Raw genomic sequence first — 21,825 nt, forward strand, 5'->3', positions numbered from 1 at the left:
CACAAGGGGTTCATCCACGCCAGTGCCTCACCCTCTAGATGGGACATGATGAAGGCGACCTTGGCTTGGTCGGAGGCAAACAAATGTGGCAGCTGCGTGAAATGGAGGGAGCATTGGTTTAAGAATCCCCTGCAGGTCTTGGGGTCTCCGGCGTACCGGGGTGGTGAGGCCAAACGAAGTCTGGAAGCTTCTGAAGAAGTCGCCACGGGAGCTGGAGCCGTGGCTTGACTAGTGGAAGCTCGGGATGTTGAAGACGTAACTGCTGCTTGTAGCGTGTTCAGGCGGGCGTCCACAGAAGACATGAATTGCAGCATGCGGGTCTGAGTCTCACGCTGGCGTTGGAGTTCCTCCTGTACGGCTGCTAGTGCTGCAGCGGGATCCATGGCCTGATCTTACTGTCAGGGCCAGGTGGACGGGTAGACCCAGGAGGTGGATCCACTGGGCCGAACTCCTAGATGGTGGTAAGGGGTCCGATAGCTGGAGCACTATAGGCAGCAGAACAGTCCGTGCATAGGAGTATAACGGAGAAGTCCCTGGGACCACGGAGTCACTGATGGTAGTCCGGGTGACGCAGCTCAGGTTCGGAAGCCGAGAAGATGTCAGGCGGGGTCCGGAACCTTTGGAGCGAGATGATGGGTCACCGCAGGGATCCGAGATGGTACGGACTGTCAGGATGGCAGATGGACAGCGTTCGGGGGTTCAGGATTCGGCAGGACCGGATGGCGAGGCAGGCACGGCTCTACAAGAGAGATAGGTGAGTATATCATAGAGACACCAGGAGACCTGACTCCTAGCTTAAGAAACACGAAGATCAGGCCCCGCCCCCTTGGACATCAAACCCCTTTATACCCTGTACCTGTTTGCATCATTTCCTGTTAATGGACGCTGGCCCTTTAAGAAAGGGTCAATGACCGCGCGCGCGCCCTAATGCGCATGCGCGCGGCCCGAGTGCCAGAAGCCAGAGCAGGAAGCTGCGAGGAGGAAGCAGCAGGGCCGGGCTGGGGCTGAGAAGCCGACGGGCGCCGGGAGCGGGGACCAGGACGTCGGGGACGCGCCGGCAATGGATGCTGGAGAGCGGGGAGCGGCGGTGACCGGACCAAGGAACCGGGAAGCGAGGCAGGGGAGCCGGGGAGCATGACAGGTGAGCCGGAGGGCAGCGCAGGGGACCCGGGGAGCGTGACATATAGCAACATTTTACTTTAAAAAAAAAAAAAATCCCTATTTTATGCAATTTTACAAAAATATATGACCACATTTCTATATCAGAATTATACAGAGTTCTAGCTTACATACAATGTGCCACATTTATTAAAGGGAACCTCTCACCACTTTTTTGGCCTATAAGCTGCGACCACCACCTCCGGGCTCTTATATACATGCTGTATATAAGAGTCCAGGCCACTGTGAGAACATAAAAAACACTTTATAATACTTACCTAACGGTCGCTCGGTTGGCCATATGGGCATCTCCGTTCTCCGGTCTCGGCGCCGCCTCTTTCGGCCATCTTCGTCCTCCTACTGACTCCTGTGTGCATGACGTGTCCTACGTCATACACACTCGCCGATCCTGCGCAGGCGCACTACAATACTTTGATCTGCCCTGCTCAGGGCAGATCAAAGTGCGCCTGCTCAGGACCTGAATGCCGGCGAGTGTGGATGACGTCAGACGCGTCATGCACCACGGCTAGAGAAGAAAGAGGACAAAGATGTCTGAAAGAGGCAGCGCCGGCAACAGAGAACAGAGACGCCCATATGGCCAACCGAGCGACCGTTAGGTAAGTATTATAAAGTGTTTTTTATGTTCTCACAGCGGCCTGGGCTCTTATATACAGCATGTTAGAATGCTGTATATAAGAGCCCGGTGGTGGTGGCCGCAGCTTATACGCCAAAAAAGTGATGACAGGTTCCCTTTAAGGATATTAGATACATAGACACGGTTATAAAAGGAGTGTGGAAAAGTATATTTTTTAAACACTAAAAGATTTTTACTGGATTATACAAAATTGTTGGTGCAAAACATACTCTTAATAAACTTAATGTACTTGTCAATAAAAATGTAGAAAATTATGAGAGGGTTATAATTATACTTCAGTAACCAGTAGTCTGAAAAATCAGACTAAGGCCGATGTCATACTTGCGAGTGTCTCGCGTGTATCTTGCTTGAGTCTCGCGTTGCATCACCCGGCATGGACTCACACTCTCCTCACAGGAGTGGGTCGGTTGCATGCATCTCTATGCATCTGAGACGCTCATGTGAGGAGAGTGTGAGTCCGAGCCGGGTGACTCAACGTGAAATTCACGCGAAATACACACGAGGCACTCGCAAGTGTGACACCGGCCTAAAAGATGTAAAAACATGGAAACAGCAAGCTTTGTGAAAAACAAAATTCATTAATAATTATGAAGCAGAATTTTACAGAAAAGCGATATTAATTCTTTTGGGTTTTTAACTTTTTTTGTGAGCAAATTTTGCCCTCAAAAATTCTTGAACTAATTGCTCCTAGTTTGGTGTTTTGTTTCCACATTTAGCTGGTCCTGCCATGATGAATTTGAGAATTTTTCAAAAAACATGGTAAGCGTTTTCTATGCTCGCAGCTTTCTAAGTGTGCTTAGCTGTTAACTGCATAGGTGACAATTTGGTTGCTGTCACATTTACAAAATAGATGACCAAATATACCAAATTTAAAATATATCATGCAGCAATTTGAAAATTTTGTCACAAAATAATTTGCAAGAAAAGTATTAAATAAGTGCCCTTTTCAACTGTTGTATTGGCATCCCCTGTACATCATATTTATTTAAACCTTTGGCAGAGAAGGGAGTCTTAAGGCCACTTACACGCTGCAGCATCGCTAGCGATGTCGCTAGCGATCACACCCGCCCCCATCGTGCGTGCGTCATGGGCAAATTGCTGCCCGTGGCGAACTATATCGCTAGTACGCGTCACACCCACATACCTTCCTAAAGACATTGCTGTGGCCGCGGAACAAACTCTTTTTTAAGGGGGAGGTTCGTGCGGCGTCACAGCGATGTCACACATTAACGTCAGTCGAACCTCGTTGCCGGAGGACGCAGGAACGCTGTTGTTTGTCGTTCCGGGGGTGTCACAGGTAGCGATGTGTGCTGCCTCAGGAACGACGAACAACCTGCATCCAAAAAGAGCAATGATATTTGGGAAAGGAATGATGTGTCAAAAATCAATAATTTTTACTGTTTTTTGGATCGTTAGTGGTCGCTCGTAGGTGTCACACGCAACGACATCGCTATCGACGCCGGATGTGCATCATGAATTCTGTGACCCCAGCGATATCTCATTAGCGATGTCATTGCGTGTAATGGGGCCTTAAGTCTCCCATCTCTAAAGGCCCTGTCACACACAGAGATAAATCTGCGGCAGATCTGTGGTTGCAGTGAAATTGTGGACAATCAGTGCCAGGTTTGTGGCTGTGTACAAATGGAACAATATGTCCATGAGTTCACTGCAACCACAGATCTGCCAAAGATTTATCTCTGTGTGTGACAGCGCCTTTACACTGTGATTTTGAAGCTCACTTGTTTCTTTAGGCCACACAGAATATGTTGCTGCCTGGCTCATATGGCACAAATACAATTTTTCATTTCCAAGTGTAATTAGCTCCTTACAGCATGGATATGAACATGGTTGTTGTGCTGTTCATTATTATTTTCTGTGGCCTAGGATTATTATTACTATCTAGATGCACAAAGTGGTATAACTACTTTCCAAAGGGCACAATAATGAGCATCATTACCATATGGGTCACAATATAATGCTCTGTCTAGTACATTTTGGGACAGATACTACCTACATGATTATATTATTTTCAGGGATGATTTTTTATTGGGAAAGTATGCATTTGTAGGAAAGGGTAATTATAGCAATGATAACATGATTGGTGAAATGCAGGCCTTTTCCAATGTGTTCATCCTCTTCTGTCCTGAATCTTTAGCTAGGTCTGTGATCAGCACTAGCAAGTTCATGGCGCATGTTATGAAATCATGACTTCATGACTAATGACGGGTAAATCCAAACTGTACAGTTTTGGGTAAGTACCGGACACCTACTGTCCATGCATGGAACTCGAACATGAACTTCTCAGGGAAGTCTGTGTCACTGTTTAGGTTCCCCACCTGGATATAAATATAAAATAAAAAAATTAAAAGGCAGCAACATAGAGATTAAACAGGACAGTTATCTATACTTAGTATTCTATGCGGCTGTCACATTACTTCTGGGTCCATTCATAAAACCTCATGCATATTCACTGCTTTCCCCACCCACCTTCTATGCTATGACAACATCTGTGATTGGTTGCAGTCAGAACTGGTGCATACTGAAAATAACATATACTATCACAATACAATTGAACTCAAGCAAGAGGGAAAAAAGCTGAAGGATGTAAACAGTGGACATGGGAATGTGAACATGCATTACTGCTTGGAAAAAAACAGTTGTTTTTTTTTTTTTTTAAATGAGATACTTAGGAGAAAAAAAATGGCCAATTTTATTTGAGCCCATTTATCATGTCACAGTGTATCTCTCAACTGGATTTCTAATGTAGTGAATGCCTCTCTTTGTGTCAAACCTGACCTCTCATATATGGGATTAAAAAGGACCTGCTAACAGAGAATTTAAAGCACCTAAAAAACTGGAAGGTGTGCACAGACAGAGGGAATGACCCCATAATACAAAATAGATAAAATGCCGACACGTCCTAACTTGGAGGTCTGATCTGGTGCATACTGAGCATAACATATACTATCACAATAACAGTTGGATTCAAGCAAGAGGAAAAAAAAAGATGAATAATATAAACAGGGGAAACGGAAATTTGAACAGGCATTACTGCTTGGAAAAAACATTAAAACATGTTTTTGAAAAAAATGAGATTTTTATCAGATAAAAATGGCTAGTTTTATTTGAACTCAGTTACCACGTCAAGGTGTACAACTCAACTGGATTCTAACCTAGTAAATGACTCTTTTTGGGTCAAACCTCTGGCTGGAAAATGACATGCTAAGAGAGAATTAAAACCACCTAAGTAACTAGGAGGACTGTACAGACAGAGAGCATGACCCCATAATGCAAAATAGATAAACATTGCCTAATCCAGTAAATCTGGCATTTAGTTCACTTACTTCACCTCAGGTCACAGCTGGGGTTCCCAAATTACCCCAAGTGTGACAACAAGTGAACAGACCTGAGGTGAGCTCATTGAACTCAGTGAACTTACCTCAGGTCAAGTCATTGAAATCGATGCCGAATTACCGAATTAGGCAATGTGTGCACATTGAGTATTTGGAAGCAGACATTTCTGAACCAAATCTGCATAACCTGGCAAAAAATGCACCAAAACTGCATCAAAATGCATGCGGTTTTGATGATTTTTTTTTGTCAGGAGATGCAGACTAGGTGTAGAAATGTCTGCACCCAAATGTTCAATGTGCACATGTGCCGCCTCCGCGTCAGAAGCCGGGCTGCTCAGATCCGGACCCGCGGCGGCTCGAGGGACGTCCGAACCCGGGGGTCTTGCGGCCACTCAAATAAAGGGGGGCTATGTACAGGGTACGGTGTGGAAAGTTCGTGACACCACCCGTGGTGTGTGGTAAGGTTAAAGTTCCACCGCTGTGGCTGGGAGTATCTGGTGGCGATGGTGTGGGCAGCCAGGTGTTTAACCCCTCCACGGGTAGGAGGATGCCCCGGGACTCGGTGATGGTGTCGAGAAGGTGCCGTCGGGCTGGTAAGGGTTAATTGCGCACTCACTCAGTCCAATAACGCTGACCCTGACAACCGTGATAAACCAAAGTTCTTGATGCTACTGCAGCAGGGAGGGAGCACGCCTCGATCCCGTGCCCGTTGGTGTTGCTTGTTAGCCTGTGACCTTGACCTTGGCACCTCTTTCTGTAGTTGGTCCCTTTTAGCTTAAAACTAAACGGGTCCCGCTCACCCGTATGGCTAACGGAATAAGCTTGCTCTCAGGGTTCACGCTTGGGATTTTCTGGTTTATACAGTGGTAAAGTCCTATCCCCCTCGTTGCGCTAGTACCCCGATTTTGGAGCGGGTGGAGAACAGATCTTGAAGACTCCGTCCTCGTTGGGTGAATTAGCAGGACGCCTGAAGCTACTTCCTGGCCTGGGGTCCACATACTCCGTCGTGCCCTGGCCCCTTCCCGGTGATGGCCCAAGGCCGCCGGCTGTCCTCGACAGTCCGTGCCCCTTGTCACAATCCCCTGTGACCGGGGTCCAGCTCCTACCAGGCCCAGACCAACATCTGCCACCTAGTAAACGAGGAGCCCAGCTCCTGACCTCTCCTCTCGAGAGGCACAACTCAAATCACTGTCTCCTAACACTCCTGACCTCCCCTTAACCAACTCTCCAAGTGGCCAGCCCTATTCCCTTTAGGCTGTCCACTGGTGTGTCTGGTGGGTGTGGTGCAGAGTGTTCCTAGGGTTTTGATTAGCTTATTCTTAGCAACACCAAAGGTCAGGGACCCGTAACCAAGGAGGAGGTGGATATCATGCAGAAGGGCAGATTGCACAATACCCTGTGACGACCTGATAGGCCAGGGCGTCACACACACATTGCCTAATCCGGTAATTCGGCATCGACTTCAATTACTTTACCTGAGGTAAGTTCACTGAGTTATATTTTTTAGCATGAAGGGATTGTCTCGAGAAGGCAACATCTTTTGAAAACACACCAGATTCCCTCCCTGCTATAAGCTGTTATTACTAAGGAAGATGCATGTTTCTAAACTATCCTTGCAGGGGTCAATGAAGTGAATGGCTTTCCATATAATGCATGAATAAGTTAGCTTCTTCAACCAAAGTTGCTTTTAATGAGCATGAGCAGAGATTTTTCTTAAAATTTCACTATATTTTAAATTAAAGTGTAGTAGACCATGAATAGCATACAACCCTTTGTTTCTAGTTCTTATTGATTTATATGATTCAATTACTTTTGCTGACCTCATAGAATATTTTGTGCAAAATCAATTACATGTGGTAATTTAATGAATCATTAGGGAAGTTTTTACTGTCCCTCTTCTTCACCGCACAATAATGTTTGTACAACAGGATATCCTAGAAATAGTAAATTGTTGTTGTTTCTAACTGTCTGAAACATCCTTAATCAATAAAAATATTTGAAGAAAATATTCAGAAATAAAAGTTTTCACATTATACACCTAAAACCAATATATTGCTAAATAAAAAACATGCATTATATTCTTTACTTCTTTGTATAGATAACAACTGAAATGGATTTCCATAAGCTAGGTCCTCAGTATCAGACTCCTATAAGTGTAACACTCGATAACCCCACCAATCAACTGTGTGCTGCAATGATCTGATCTAAACTGTATGGGATGAAACACTTTTGAAATTCAAATTTGCCAGATTTGGTGAAATAAATAATAATAATAATAGTAATAATAATAATAATATTATACACTGGATAATAAATTGCAGGTAATCCAATTGTTCTGAAAATATTTGCATAACATTTTGAGGCCTCCAAGGACTATATTAAACCTTTCATAATTCTTAAAAGTAAATACAGCCTTAGCAATGTCAAAGATAGAAACAAAGAAATGGATGGTAAACTGGTAGTAATCAACAGCCCATTTAATAACTCAGGGCACTAGAAGACTATCCATTTTATTTTGTTATTAAAAATTTTTTAAAAATTAACCATCTTAAATCATTTGTAGTCAGGGCAAACTGCTCTGTGCAGAACACTAACTTAAACTGATAGTGTTACTGTCAGAAGTAACATCATACTACGGTCAACATATTTTGTACAACATTATAATTAAAATTTAACAACATCTGTGATTGGTTGCAGTCAGAACTGGTGCATACTGAAAATAACATATACTATCACAATTACAGTTGAACTCAAGCAAGAGGGAAAAAAGCTGAAGGATGTAAACAGTGGACATGGGAATGTGAACATGCATTACTGGTTGGAAAAAAACAGTATTTTTTTTTTTTTAAATGAGATACTTAGCAGAAAAAAATGGCCAATTAAAATGCAATAGCAGACTATCAAAACATTGCATCTATGCAAACATTGTATAATTAGAAATGCCAGCTCAAGTCGCAAAACATAAGCTGCCATTGAGCCCCAGATCCTGAAAAATGAGAACCCTACAGGGCTTGGAAAATGGCTACAAAAGCGGTATCCTTTTTTTTTTTCTTTTTTTTTTTTTTTTACAAACAGAACTTCAGAATTTTTTTTCACCACTTAGATAAAAGTAAAACTATACATGATTGGTACCTATTGAACTTTTACTGATAAATCTGATAAATCATAATGCCAGGTCAGTTTTTGAAAACAGTGAACAGTACATAATATAATAACTAAAAAAAACTGAGGCAAATGCACTTTTTTGCAATTTTACCACACTTGGAGCTTTTTTGCAATTTTCCAGTACAATTTGGGGCAGAAGGAATGGCGTTCTTCAAAAGTACAACTTATCCCGCAAAAAACAAGACCTCATATAGCTATATTGACTTAAAAATAATAAAAGCTATGACTCTTGGAAGAAGGAAAGGAATAAACAAAAGCGAAAAATGAAAAATTGCACACGGTGAAGGGGTGAAAGTAGTATTATGCACTGAAAGGGAACTACTTTTTGTACATTTTCTTGCTGGACTGCATTCTTGTGTAAACATATTTCTGTTTGAAGAATATAATTCTCAGGTGTTTCTATTTAAATCAGGTTTTACAGAGTGTGAGACCATTCTGACAGTGAATTGGACTTGCTGTAGTAACTGCTGATTTTATTAAATGCACTGTGAGAGGTCTGAATCTGCAAATGTTTTTGTAATAAGAACAGTTCACTTCTGCTGTATTATGTTAGCTCTGTGGTGCTGTTTTAGGTATGATCTCACTGCAGCGTTGTTTGTGATTATATGTAATGGTTGTCTCTTGCTTTAAGAGTTTAGTGACAGGTTTTGGTTCTGAGTCTCACTTTTTTTCCTGTGAGACTCTACTATTTAGGCGTGTTTTCTTTTCCTTTGCAGATGTAGGGTTAATAGCAACATACCTTGCCAGCAAACAGGCCAATTACCTGCTCAGATGTTTCTGGTCTGGGACCACTCCAGTCCATTCATATACCCTCTGCTACCAGCAGAGGGTGTCGGTTATTCTTTATTCTTTTGAATGCTGGTCTTGGAGGTGTGAGGAGTTGCTGACTTTCTGCTGTAGCTGCAGTCCTGGTGCTGACTGCAGAAGTCTGTTGTGGTGTTTTTCCCCTGTCTGTTTACCTTTCCCAGTGTGTTGTTTTTGTGCAGTGGTGAGGTTATCGTCCTTCACTTACCCACTCCTTAGCCAGGGACTATTGTAGAGTCATCTCAGGGCTTCAGGTTCCAGCTTTTCGACAGTTGAGGAACCTGTATAGGGACTGGCTAGAAGTGCAGGGTACAGCGGCAGGTAAGTGGAGGAGGTGTCCATCTTCCCTCTGATTAGCGCTAGGGTCCACAGTTGTTAAAGTGTCCCCAATGTACCACTTGTTTGTTGTTTTACCCCTGTTTAGTAGTGTATTTTGCTTGACGCCGGACTTTCCCTAGTCTGAGTGTGACATAATAACCAGCCGTTACCTTTTTACTGAGCTGATATGGCTCAGATGGCTGCATTTCAGGGGAGTTGGTGGATTTGCGATCGCAGGTGGTGCATTATCTGCAGCATGTGGCGGGTCTGCTGGAAGCAGCTCATTCACAGCCTGAACCTAAGGTTGCCCTCCCTGATAAGTTTGTTTTTGGGGGGGCGCGACAGGTTTAGAGTTTTTGAAGAAGCTTGAATCTTATATTTTAAGCTCTGTGAGGCACAGCTCTGTGAGGCACAGCGAGTGGGAATTGTAGTCTCCCTGTTGAAATCCCCATTCCTGGGCCTTCTCTCTGCAGACCGATTCTTTGGCGTTACAGTCAGTGGAAACGTTCTCTTTGCGGCCCTGGTCTATGGTGATCCTGATGATGTTTCCCTAACAGAATCTAATCTCCATAGCCTCCAGCAGGTTGCGTTGACAGCTGAGGAGTATTGCTCTGAGTAACAGAGATAGGCCACTGACACCCAATGGAATGATCTGGCTTTCAGGAGTCAGTACTAATGTAGCACCCCTGCGGTAACAGGTGCCACAAATAAAGCTACAAACCCTGTGGAATCTCGAGTCTCACACAACTGTGCCAGTAAACACTCCAGCACCTTCAGGACACATACACCCAGAACCAGGTTGGGAGAGTCCCTAGCAACAGGTGACATGGCTGGGTACTAATGGTTAATAGGTAGCCAATCTTCAGGGAGAGACCTAGACCAGGGGAGGGGCCTGTGGCCTGACAGGAAATTGTCAGTTAACAGTTGAGAGAGGAGAGTTGATGGTTGACGGCTGAAGTGAAAGGACCTGTTTTAGTAACAGCAAGCCACTACAGTAGGGGAGTAACTGAGGAGTGTGTGACCAGGCTCCAGGAAAAGTGGGAACCTGAAGGAGTGGGAATCCAGTGCCCTCAGTACTCTGCACGCGGCAGAGTGCAGATCCCCAGGACAGTTAGTTGCTCCAGGTTGACTGTCAATTCTGCCAGGCGAGGGGGTCTCGAGGATCTCCCGCCATCAAGAAAACGTCCGAGGTATCAGCAGCATAGAGAGGACTGGGACCAATAACCCTTAAATAGTCTGTGCTGCCAGTAGTAGGACCCAGACATACCAGGTGGACCGCTAAGTGTTTTAGGCCAGGGAGGACCACACCAGTAAAGAGTGCACAGGTGGGCAAGTGGCCCATGTCAAGCTGGCACAGAGAGACGGGACTCGGTCACACCTGGAATCCGGTATAGAATCCGGCAAATCCCCAGGCTGCGCCACCAGCTGTGAGTAAAAAGACTGAACTGCAATTGCCCTGTCTGGACTACATTCTTACTGCCGTGTCTCACACTATCCTCTACACTGACCACTGGGGCCCCAGCTCTACTCGCGGAGGGCCACAACATCAGTGCTGCCCCCACTCTATCAGCCCCAGTAGGACTCGGCAGCCTCCACAATCACTTACCGCACACCGCGATTGGCGTAGTCACACTCTCATTATAATCCCAGTTTTATTTGAATCCTTTGTTCCTTTTTTATTTAATTTATTCAGACCTACCCCCAGGGCCACGGGACCAGGCCCTGGCCATGACCATGACCCCCACTGAGTTCTACCAGCCAAGGACCCGGGTTCCCCATTTCCTCGGGGCATCACAGACCAAAAACTGGCGTGTTCGGCAGGATTGTAACTAGACCTGTGAAAATGGGTGACAAGCGCACCTTATGGACTGTTTATTTCACCTTTTTGACAAGTGCCACCATTTTGGATTGTAACACTGCTGTGTCACAGCTAGGAAGGGTACAAAACCAGAGTCCTGCCCACAAAGTCCAGGGCGGAAGCAGTGTCACCGCCTGACCTGGAAGTGTCCACCCAGTGCCCTAGCCCCACGAGAGTGGTCTTAAAAAACCAAGGGGGAGAGCAAGAGGGACAGCAGCGGCAGCGCGGCGGGATCAGGTCAGAGAGCGCCAGTAGCAGAAGCAGCACCCGGAGAAGCAGTACCGATCATGCCGATCACCCTGCCATATGTTCCGGGAGCAGCGTGGCTTCCCCAGTAAGACGGTAAACCGGATACTTTAATCGGATTTAAAAGAAAGATATGTACAGTACAGGACTGGCAAACAATGGGCATCCGTTGTCCTGGGACAGTTAACCGGTACCGCTGAATAGAAAGTGGAAACCTGGTTGGATGCTGATCGGGACTCCGTGACCACCATTTTTGATAAGCTACGGCTTGCTTTTGAAACTCGCACTGAAGTGGAGTTGCGAATGGAGTTCTATAATTGTCGCCAATGACCGCAGGATAGCATCAGAGACTATGCCCTCCGGCTCCAGTCAAACCTGATGACTCTGAAAAATGTAGATCCTATTAATGATCAGGAAGCTAACAAAATGCTGGTTGAACAATTCCTACAGGGGTTGCAGTCAGTTGAGGATCGCAAGCAATTGCATTTGTGGTCCTTAGAACATTCCTGATGTGGACTTTGCTGTCTTAAAGGATCCATCAAGGCCCTGCAGCCCCCTGCTATTGCTGACCAGGTGTTTCTTCCAACTCCAGGCACCATTGTAACCGTGAAACAAGAGACTTATTCTGAAGTCACAGTGGAGACTAGCGTGCACGTAGCAACACCTGGTGCCTCCTCTGACCTACGTTCCCAGGAGCAACAACTGAGCAAGGTTGTGGCCTTGATTCTGAAATCCATGCAGCTCAAGCCAGAACCCAAGTCATCGGAGACAATCTAGCTGGCTGATTGCCCTGAGGACTTCCCCTGGAAGCGAGCAAGGAGGATTCCCCCGCTTCGAGAAAGATCCAGTGACCGTTACAACTCGACAGGATGACCTATTTGCCGGCATTCCACTTTCCTCAGCTGTGTCCTTTAAACGAGCAGCCTCTGGGGTCAAGGGCCAGTCCCCAGAAATAGATTTGCAAGGCCCATATGATTGGCGTGACCGGTATGTAAGAGGACCCATCCTTTCCATCACCTTGGATGGGATCCCAATATCCGCTTTGTTGGACACCGGTACATAGGTAACCATAACCACTATACCTTATGTACTGTATAAGAAATTTTGGTCTGATGATGAGCTCATCGGTCCGGACTTTGACCTCACCATATATACTGTCAACGGTTTACCAGTGACTCAAATAGGGTTCAAGGAGGTGACGATTAAGGTGGTAGAACTCAAGGGTAGAACTCAAGAGTAGAGATGAGCGAACCGGTCCCGGTTCGGCTCGAGGTCGGTTCGCCGAACGGAGGTCCCGTTCGAGTTCGGTTCGTCGAACGTTCGACGAACCGAACTCGAACTGCATAGGAAACAATGGCAGGCAATCACAAACACATAAAAACACCTAGAAAACACCCTCAAAGGTGTCCAAAAGGTGACAAACAATTCACAACACAACACAAACACATGGGAAAGTGACAAGGACAAATTCTCATGTGAAAACAAAACAGCGTTACGAGGAAAAAGAGGATGAGATACAGATATAGGCATGGCATGCCCTTCTAAAATCATGTAAAACACCGCAAGTTGACTCCAAGCGGAGTCTCCCTTTTTTCCAAAAATTGGGGCCCACACACACCCACCCATTCAGTGGCAGCACTTGTGCCCTAGTTATACACTTCACAGCTAGATTTGCATTAAGCACATTCAAAAATATGCCATTCTTAACCGTCCCCAGGATGAGACCGGGGTAGGTAGCAAAGTCATTCCTGATCCCAGCTCTGTTCATCTTGGCTTCTTTTAAAAACAATGTAAGCAAGGGTTACTCCAAGCGGAGTCTCCCTTTTTTCCAAAAATTGGGCCCCACACACACCCACCCATTCAGTGGCAGCACTTGTGCCCCAGTTATACACTTCACAGCTAGATTTGCATCAAGCACATTCAAAAATACGCCATAATTAACCGTCCCCAGGATGAGACCGGGGTAGGTAGCAAAGTCTTTCCTGATCCCAGCTCTGTTCATCTTGGCTTCTTTTAAAAACAATGTAAGCAAGGGTTACTCCAAGCGGAGTCTCCCTTTTTTCCAAAAATTGGGCCCCACACACACCCACCCCTTCAGTGGCAGCACTTGTGCCCCAGTTATACACTTCACAGCTAGATTTGCATCAAGCACATTCAAAAATACGCCATAATTAACCGTCCCCAGAATGAGACCGGGGTAGGTAGCAAAGTCTTTCCTGATCCCAGCTCTGTTCATCTTGGCTTCTTTTAAAAACAATGTAAGCAAAGGTTACTCCAAGCGGAGTCTCCCTTTTTTCCAAAAATTGGGCCCCACACACACCCACCCCTTCAGTGGCAGCACTTGTGCCCCAGTTATACACTTCACAGCTAGATTTGCATCAAGCACATTCAAAAATACGCCATTCTTAACCGTCCCCAGGATGAGACCGGGGTAGGTAGCAAAGTCTTTCCTGATCCCAGCTCTGTTCATCTTGGCTTCTTTTAAAAACAATGTAAGCAAGGGTTACTCCAAGCGGAGTCTCCCTTTTTTCCAAAAATTGGGCCCCACACACACCCACCCATTCAGTGGCAGCACTTGTGCCCCAGTTATACACTTCACAGCTAGATTTGCATCAAGCACATTCAAAAATACGCCATAATTAACCGTCCCCAGGATGAGACCGGGGTAGGTAGCAAAGTCTTTCCTGATCCCAGCTCTGTTCATCTTGGCTTCTTTTAAAAACAATGTAAGCAAGGGTTACTCCAAGCGGAGTCTCCCTTTTTTCCAAAAATTGGGCCCCACACACACCCACCCCTTCAGTGGCAGCACTTGTGCCCCAGTTATACACTTCACAGCTAGATTTGCATCAAGCACATTCAAAAATACGCCATAATTAACCGTCCCCAGAATGAGACCGGGGTAGGTAGCAAAGTCTTTCCTGATCCCAGCTCTGTTCATCTTGGCTTCTTTTAAAAACAATGTAAGCAAGGGTTACTCCAGGCGGAGTCTCCCTTTTTTCCAAAAGGTCGCAATTAATCCATCGGAATTGAGGTGGATGTGCGCCTGCGTGGCGCGATGCGATGTACTGCGCATGCGCGCTGACGTCATGGTGACGATTCGCGCATGCGCAGTGGGGGCAGTGCGTCACGCATGCGCACGGACATCACTCATAGCTGTTCACGATATGCAGCTGCAGTGATGTAATTAGTGAGCGCAAGCGCAATGGCGACAACGTGACGCGCCAGCCCATCTGACCTAGGGGCACACAGCTGATCTGGGTTATGCCGGCTTTATAAACCTCTATGGCTATGCAGATCCATAGAGTCTCCAGGGACGGAAGTGGCTGTTTATCTTGACAGGATCGCTCTGTGCTGCCGCCGATTCCATTAAGGAAAGACTCCGTGGATCTGCATACCTAATTGATTCTTTGTTATGGCAAGTAGATACAATGTATATTGACTATATTTATGTTTATTTTCCACACATGCATGTGTTATTCTTAATGATACAAATATGCAAACCTGATAGACTGTATTCTGCTTTTTGTAGCCTCCTGATGAACCACAATAATTCATGTGGGGAAACGCGTTGAGGTGAAGACCAAACTAGCAGGCTTGATGTTAAACTCACTCTGAGTATATTGGGACTGGATTCTATATGCTTGCTTAATCTGGACCTGCTTAAATCATAATGGCGTCTGCCATGAATATAATGGGAAAGAACATATAAGCCCACAAGTTAAGTCTTTGTGAAGCATCATCCATAATCCTGGAGTGAGCTGCCTGTATATATGTTGAATAATCATTGTATGCTATATGTATGCGAATTTCCTTGTCATCAAGGGCGTATATGTACCCCAGTTATACACAGCTAGATTTGCATCAAGCACATTCAAAAATACGCCATAATTAACCGTCCCCAGGATGAGACCGGGGTAGGTAGCAAAGTCTTTCCTGATCCCAGCTCTGTTCATCTTGGCTTCTTTTAAAAACAATGTAAGCAAGGGTTACTCCAAGCGGAGTCTCCCTTTTATCCAAAAATTGGGCCACACAGCCACCTTATCAGTGGCAGCACTTGTGCCCTAGTTGCAAACAGGATGTTTTGATTTGCATCAAGCACATTCCAAATCCACAAGCATTTACTCTCCCCAGGATGACACAGGGGTAGTAAATTCCTTTTGGATCCATGACTTGTTCATTTTGATGAACGTCAGTCTGTCCACATTGTCACTGGACAGACGCGTGCGCTTATCTGTCAGCAAACACCCAGCAGCACTGAAGACACGTTAAAAGACAACGCTGGCAGCTGGACCCGACAAAATCTCCAAGGCGTAACTGGAGAGCTCTGGCCATTTTTCTAGATTTGAAGCCCAAAAGGAGCAAGGCTCCATTTGCAAAGTCATGGCATCGATGTTCATTGGAGATACTCCTGTATCATCCTCTCCAGCCGTTGACTATATGTCAGACTTGTTGTCTCTGGTGGCCTTGCAAAGGAGGGTCTAAAAAAATTATGAAAAGATTCCATAAAATTGCTGTTACCAGCACCAGATACGGTCCTACTGGTACGGGTAGACTTGTGAAGATGACGAGACCGTCCCATTTTTGTCAAGTTACAACTGGGAGAATCACTCCCTGCACCTGCACGGTTGTTTGGTGGAAAAGCCGAGCTAAGATCGAGTAACAGTTTCTGCTGATACTCCTGCATACGTGCGTCCCTTTCTATGGCTGGAATTATGTCACAAAATTTGGACTTGTACCGGGGATCTAATAGTGTGGCAATCCAGTAGTCATCATCACTTCTAATTTTGACAATACGAGGGTCATGTTGGAGGTAGTGCAACAAGAAGGCACTCATGTGTCTTGCGCAGCCATGCGGACCAAGTCCACGCTGTGTTTGTGGCATAGAGGTGCTACCCGTTCTTTCTTCCTCTGACATCTCCCCCCAACCTCTTTCAACAGAAATTTGACCAAGGTCTCCCTCATCCGCTGAGTCTTCCATGTCCATGGACAGTTCGTCCTCCCTTTCTTCATGTTCTCCTGCACCTTCCTCAACATTTCGCCTGCTACCATGCGCCCTTGTTGATCCCTGTCCCCCATGGTCCCATGTCTGCCGCGTTGGTGATGATGAACGTCTGGACCTTGGTGATGTTGTTGTGTCTTGCGCATATGAATCCTCCTGTAGTTCCTCCCCTTCCTGTTGTCCCACCCCCTGACTCCGAATAGTGTTTAGCGTGTGCTCCAGCATGTAAATGACTGGAATTGTCATGCTGATAATGGCATTGTCAGCGCTAAACATATTCTTCGCCATGTCGAAACTGTGCAGAAGGGTGCATAGGTCCTTGATCTGAGACCACTCCATCAGGGTGATCTGCCCCACCTCTGCATCTCGTTGGCCCAGGCTATACGTCATGACGTATTGCACCAGGGCTCGGCGGTGCTGCCACAGTCGCTGTAACATGTGGAGAGTCGAATTCCAGCGTGTCGCCACATCGCATTTCAGGCGATGAACCGGCAGGCCGAAAGACTTCTGGAGCGATGCAAGTCACTCAGCTGCGGCGCTTGAACGGCGGAAGTGAGCAGACAGTTTTCGTGCCCTGTTCAGAAGGCCATCTAGGCCGGGATAGTGTGTTAAAAATTGCTGGACGACAAGGTTCAACACGTGAGCCATACAAGGTACGTGTGTCACCTTGCCCAGGCGAAGGGCCGCACCCAGGTTTGCAGCATTGTCGCACATGGCCTTACCAGGCTGCAGGTTGAGTGGAGACAACCATTTATTAAACTCGGACCACAGAGCTGACCACAACTCCTCAGCTGTGTGACTCTTATTCCCAAGACATGTCAAGCTAAAGACCGCCTGATGCCGTTGCGCTCTGCTGCCAGCATAGTAATGAGGGGTGCGTGATTCATTCTGTGCAGTGAGAATGCTGGTGGCCTGACCAGGCAGGCTTGGGGCGGAGGTGGAGAACCCAGATGAGGTGGAGGAGGCAGAAGCAGTGGCGGAACTTGGACAGACAGAGGATTGACACACAAGTCGTGGGGATGGCAAGACTTGTGCAGCAGACCCTTCACCATCTATCACCATAGTTATCCAGTGCCCAGTCAGCGACATGTAACGTCCCTGTCCATGCTTACTGGTCCAAGTATTGGTGGTGAAATGCACCCGTTCACACACAGAGTTTCTCAAGGAAGCGGTGATGTTGTGTGCGACATGCTGGTGTAGCGCGGGCACACCTTTCTTAGAGAAGTAGTGGCGACTAGGCATCTGGTACTGGGGCACAGCGACAGACATAAGGTTTCTAAAAACCTGTGTGTCCACTAGGCGGAAAGGCAGCATTTCGGTAGCCAAGAGCTTACAGAGGGATAGAGTCAACCTCTTAGCTTTGTCATGGGTCGCAGGAAGTGGCCTTTTATTTGACCACATCTGAGGGACAGAGATCTGGTTGCTGTGTGTAGACGGTGTTAAGTAGGGTGTCCCTGGAAAAATGCAGGTTTGTGAGGAAAGTGCAGGCGGAGACATGATGTTGCCTTCATCCAACGTTGGTGCTATCGATGTCTGAGAGAGCTGTACACACTCACTTGTTTCCCCTTCCAAACCAACTGACGACCTACCAAGCAAACTGCCTGTTGCGGTTACAGTAGTGGAAGTTGTGCGTGGAAAAACAGGTGTGACAGCTGTCCCCACAGTCCTAGAAGATGAAGAGCGCGCGGATGCACTAGAAGGGGCAGGCGGTGGATGGTTCGCTCCGCTAGGCCGCATTGCAGCACGGTGAGCTTCCCACTGGGACATATGATATTTATTCATGTGACTATTCATGGAAGAAGTTGTCAAACTGCTGAGGTTTTGACCTCTACTAATAGAACCATGACAAATTTTACAGATCACATAATTTGGGCGATCTTTTGCTATGTCAAAAAAGGACCAGGCTAGGCAAGGCTTAGAGGGCATGCGACCTGTTGATCCACCCCGACTAGTGCTCAGAGGCAGAGTGGTGGCTGAGGAAGCAGTTGTAGACGTGCTACCAGTACTCCGACTCTGTCCAGGAAGGCGCAAGGAAACTTCGTCATCAGTTGCATCCTCCTCCGCCACCTCTGTTGATCTCCTCGAGTGCCTGACTGTGGGTTGACAGTAGGTGGGATCTACAACTTCATCATCAATTGTTGTGTTTGCACTCCCCTCCCCCTCAGACCGAGCCTCTTCTTGCCCTGACCGAAAATTTAAGGTGTCATCCCAATCGGGTATCTGCGTCTCATCTTCATCAGTATGTTCCTCATTGTCTATAACCACAGGTGTTACAGTTTGTGACAAAGGGTCAACATTATGCTAAAAAACGTGGTCCTCACGGCCTGAATCAGAGTCACAAAGGTTCTGGGCATCACTGCAGACCATTTCCTGTTCTGTACTCACTGTAGCTTGGGAGCAGACCTCTGATTCCCAGGCTATAGTGTGACTGAACAGCTCTGCAGACTCAGCCATCTCAGTTCCACCATACTGTGCAGGGCTGATGGAGACTTCAGAGCTGGGAGACAGCAAGTTTGATTGGGATGACAACTCAGAGGACTGGTGTTTTTTGGATGCGGTACTTGAAGTGGCTGAGAGGGCACTTGTTGGACCACTTGAGATCCATTCAAGCATTTTCCTTTTTTGGCCATTATCTACCTTTGTTCCTGTTGTTCGTGTACGTAAAAAAGGGAGCACATCGGATTGTCCACGGTAAGTAGTAGACATCTTACTTTTGCTGGTAGATGGTCTATCTTCAGCAGATGATAATGGAGCTTTGCCACCTTCCCCATGGACAAACCCTTTTTTTCCTTTTCCACCACGCCTCTTCCCCTTTCCACCAGCATCTGTCATTTTGCCACTCATGTTGATTGCAACAAGATTGTGCACTGAAAATGTTGTAGTAAAAATTGAGAGGTGGTGTAGATTGCAGCGGTGGTCTAGCTTTATTAACAGCAGAATAATAAAGAATAAATATCCCTGACAATGCAACTACGGCCCTTAAACTGGCAGCATAAATTGCTAGTATAATGGATTAGTAAATATCAGTTTGAGTGTGCAATGCAGGCAGACGTGCTGCAAATATCTTTGCACTAGTGGGACTATACAGAAGTCCAATAGCCACGTTTAGGATGCCACTAGGTACACTCAGTGTTTGCTATTATAATGGCTTAGTTATAATGAGTTTGAGTGTGCAATGCAGGCAGACGTGCTGCAAATATCTGTGCACTAGTGGGACTATACAGAAGTCCAATAGCCACGATTAGGATGCCACTAGGTACACTCAGTGTTTGCTAGTATAATGGCTTAGTTTTAATGAGTTTGAGTGTGCAATGCAGGCAGACGTGCTGCAAATATCTTTGCACTAGTGGGACTATACAGAAGTCCAATAGCCACGTTTAGGATCCCACTATGTACACTCAGTGTTTGCTAGTATAATGGCTTAGTTATAATGAGTTTGAGTGTGCAATGCAGGAAGACGTGCTGCAAATATCTTTGCACTAGTGGGACTATACAAAAGTCCAATAGCCATGTTTAGGATGCCACTAGGTACACTCAGTGTTTGCTAGTATAATGGCTTAGTTATAATGAGTTTGAGTGTGCAATGCAGGCAGATGTGCTGCAAATATCTTTGCACTAGTGGGACTATACAGAAGTCCAATAGCCACGTTTAGGATGCCACTAGGTACACTCAGTGTTTGCCAGTATAATGGCTTAGTTATAATGAGTTTGAGTGTGCAATTCAGGCAGACGTGCTGCAAATATCTTTGCACTAGTGGGACTATACAGAAGTCCAATAGCCACGTTTAGGATGCCACTAGGAACACTCAGTGTTTGCTAGTATAATGGCTTAGTTATAATGAGTTTGAGTGTGCAATGCAGGCAGACGTGCGGCAAATATCTTTGCACTAGTGGGACTATACAGAAGTCCAATAGCCACGTTTAGGATGCCACTAGGAACACTCAGTGTTTGCTAGTATAATGGCTTAGTTGCAATGAGTTTGAGTGTGCAATGCAGGCAGATGTGCTGCAAATATCTTTGCACTAGTGGGACTATGCAGAAGTCCAATAGCCACGTTAAGGATGCCACTAGGTACACTCAGTGTTTGCTAGTATAATGGCTTAGTTATAATGAGTTTGAGTGTGCAATGCAGGCAGACGTGCTGCAAATATCTTTGCACTAGTGGGACTATACAGAAGTCCAATAGCCACGTTTAGAATTCCACTAGGTACACTCAGTGTTTGCTAGTATAATGGCTTAGTTATAATGAGTTTAAGTGTGCAATGCAGGCAGACGTGCTGCAAATATCTTTGCACTAGTGGGACTATACAGAAGTCCAATAGCCACGTTTAGGATGCCACTAGGTACACTCAGTGTTTGCTAGTATAATGGCTTAGTTATAAGGAGTTTGAGTGTGCAATGCAGGCAGAGGTGCTGCAAATATCTTTGCACTAGTGGGACTATACAGAAGTCCAATAGCCACGTTTAGGATGCCACTAGGTACACTCAGTGTTTGCTAGTATAATTGCTTAGTTATAAGGAGTTTGAGTGTGCAATGCAAGCAGACGTGCTGCAAATATCTTTGCACTAGTGGGACTATACAGAAGTCCAATAGCCACGTTTAGGATGCCAATAGGTACACTCAGTGTTTGCTAGTATAATGGCTTAGTTATAATGAGTTGGAGTGTGCAATGCAGGCAGACGTGCTGCAAATATCTTTGCACTAGTGGGACTATACAGAAGTCCAATAGCCACGTTTAGAATTCCACTAGGTACACTCAGTGTTTGCTAGTATAATGGCTTAGTTATAATGAGTTAAAGTGTGCAATGCAGGCAGACATGCTGCAAATATCTTTGCACTAGTGGGACTATACAGAAGTCCAATAGCCACGTTTAGGATGCCACTAGGTACACTCAGTGTTTGCTAGTATAATGGCTTAGTTATAAGGAGTTTGAGTGTGCAATGCAGGCAGAGGTGCTGCAAATATCTTTGCACTAGTGGGACTATACAGAAGTCCAATAGCCACGTTTAGGATGCCACTAGGTACACTCAGTGTTTGCTAGTATAATGGCTTAGTTATAATGAGTTTTAGTGTGCAATGCAGGCAGACGTGCTGCAAATATCTTTGCACTAGTGGGACTATACAGAAGTCCAATAGCCACGTTTAGGATGCCACTAGGAACACTCAGTGTTTGCTAGTATAATGGCTTAGTTATAATGAGTTTGAGTGTGCAATGCAGGCAGACGTGATGCAAATATCTTTGCACTAGTGGGACGATACAGAAGTC

The sequence above is a fragment of the Anomaloglossus baeobatrachus genome, chromosome 2 (assembly GCF_048569485.1).
Source record: "Anomaloglossus baeobatrachus isolate aAnoBae1 chromosome 2, aAnoBae1.hap1, whole genome shotgun sequence".
NCBI lineage: Eukaryota > Metazoa > Chordata > Amphibia > Anura > Aromobatidae > Anomaloglossus > Anomaloglossus baeobatrachus.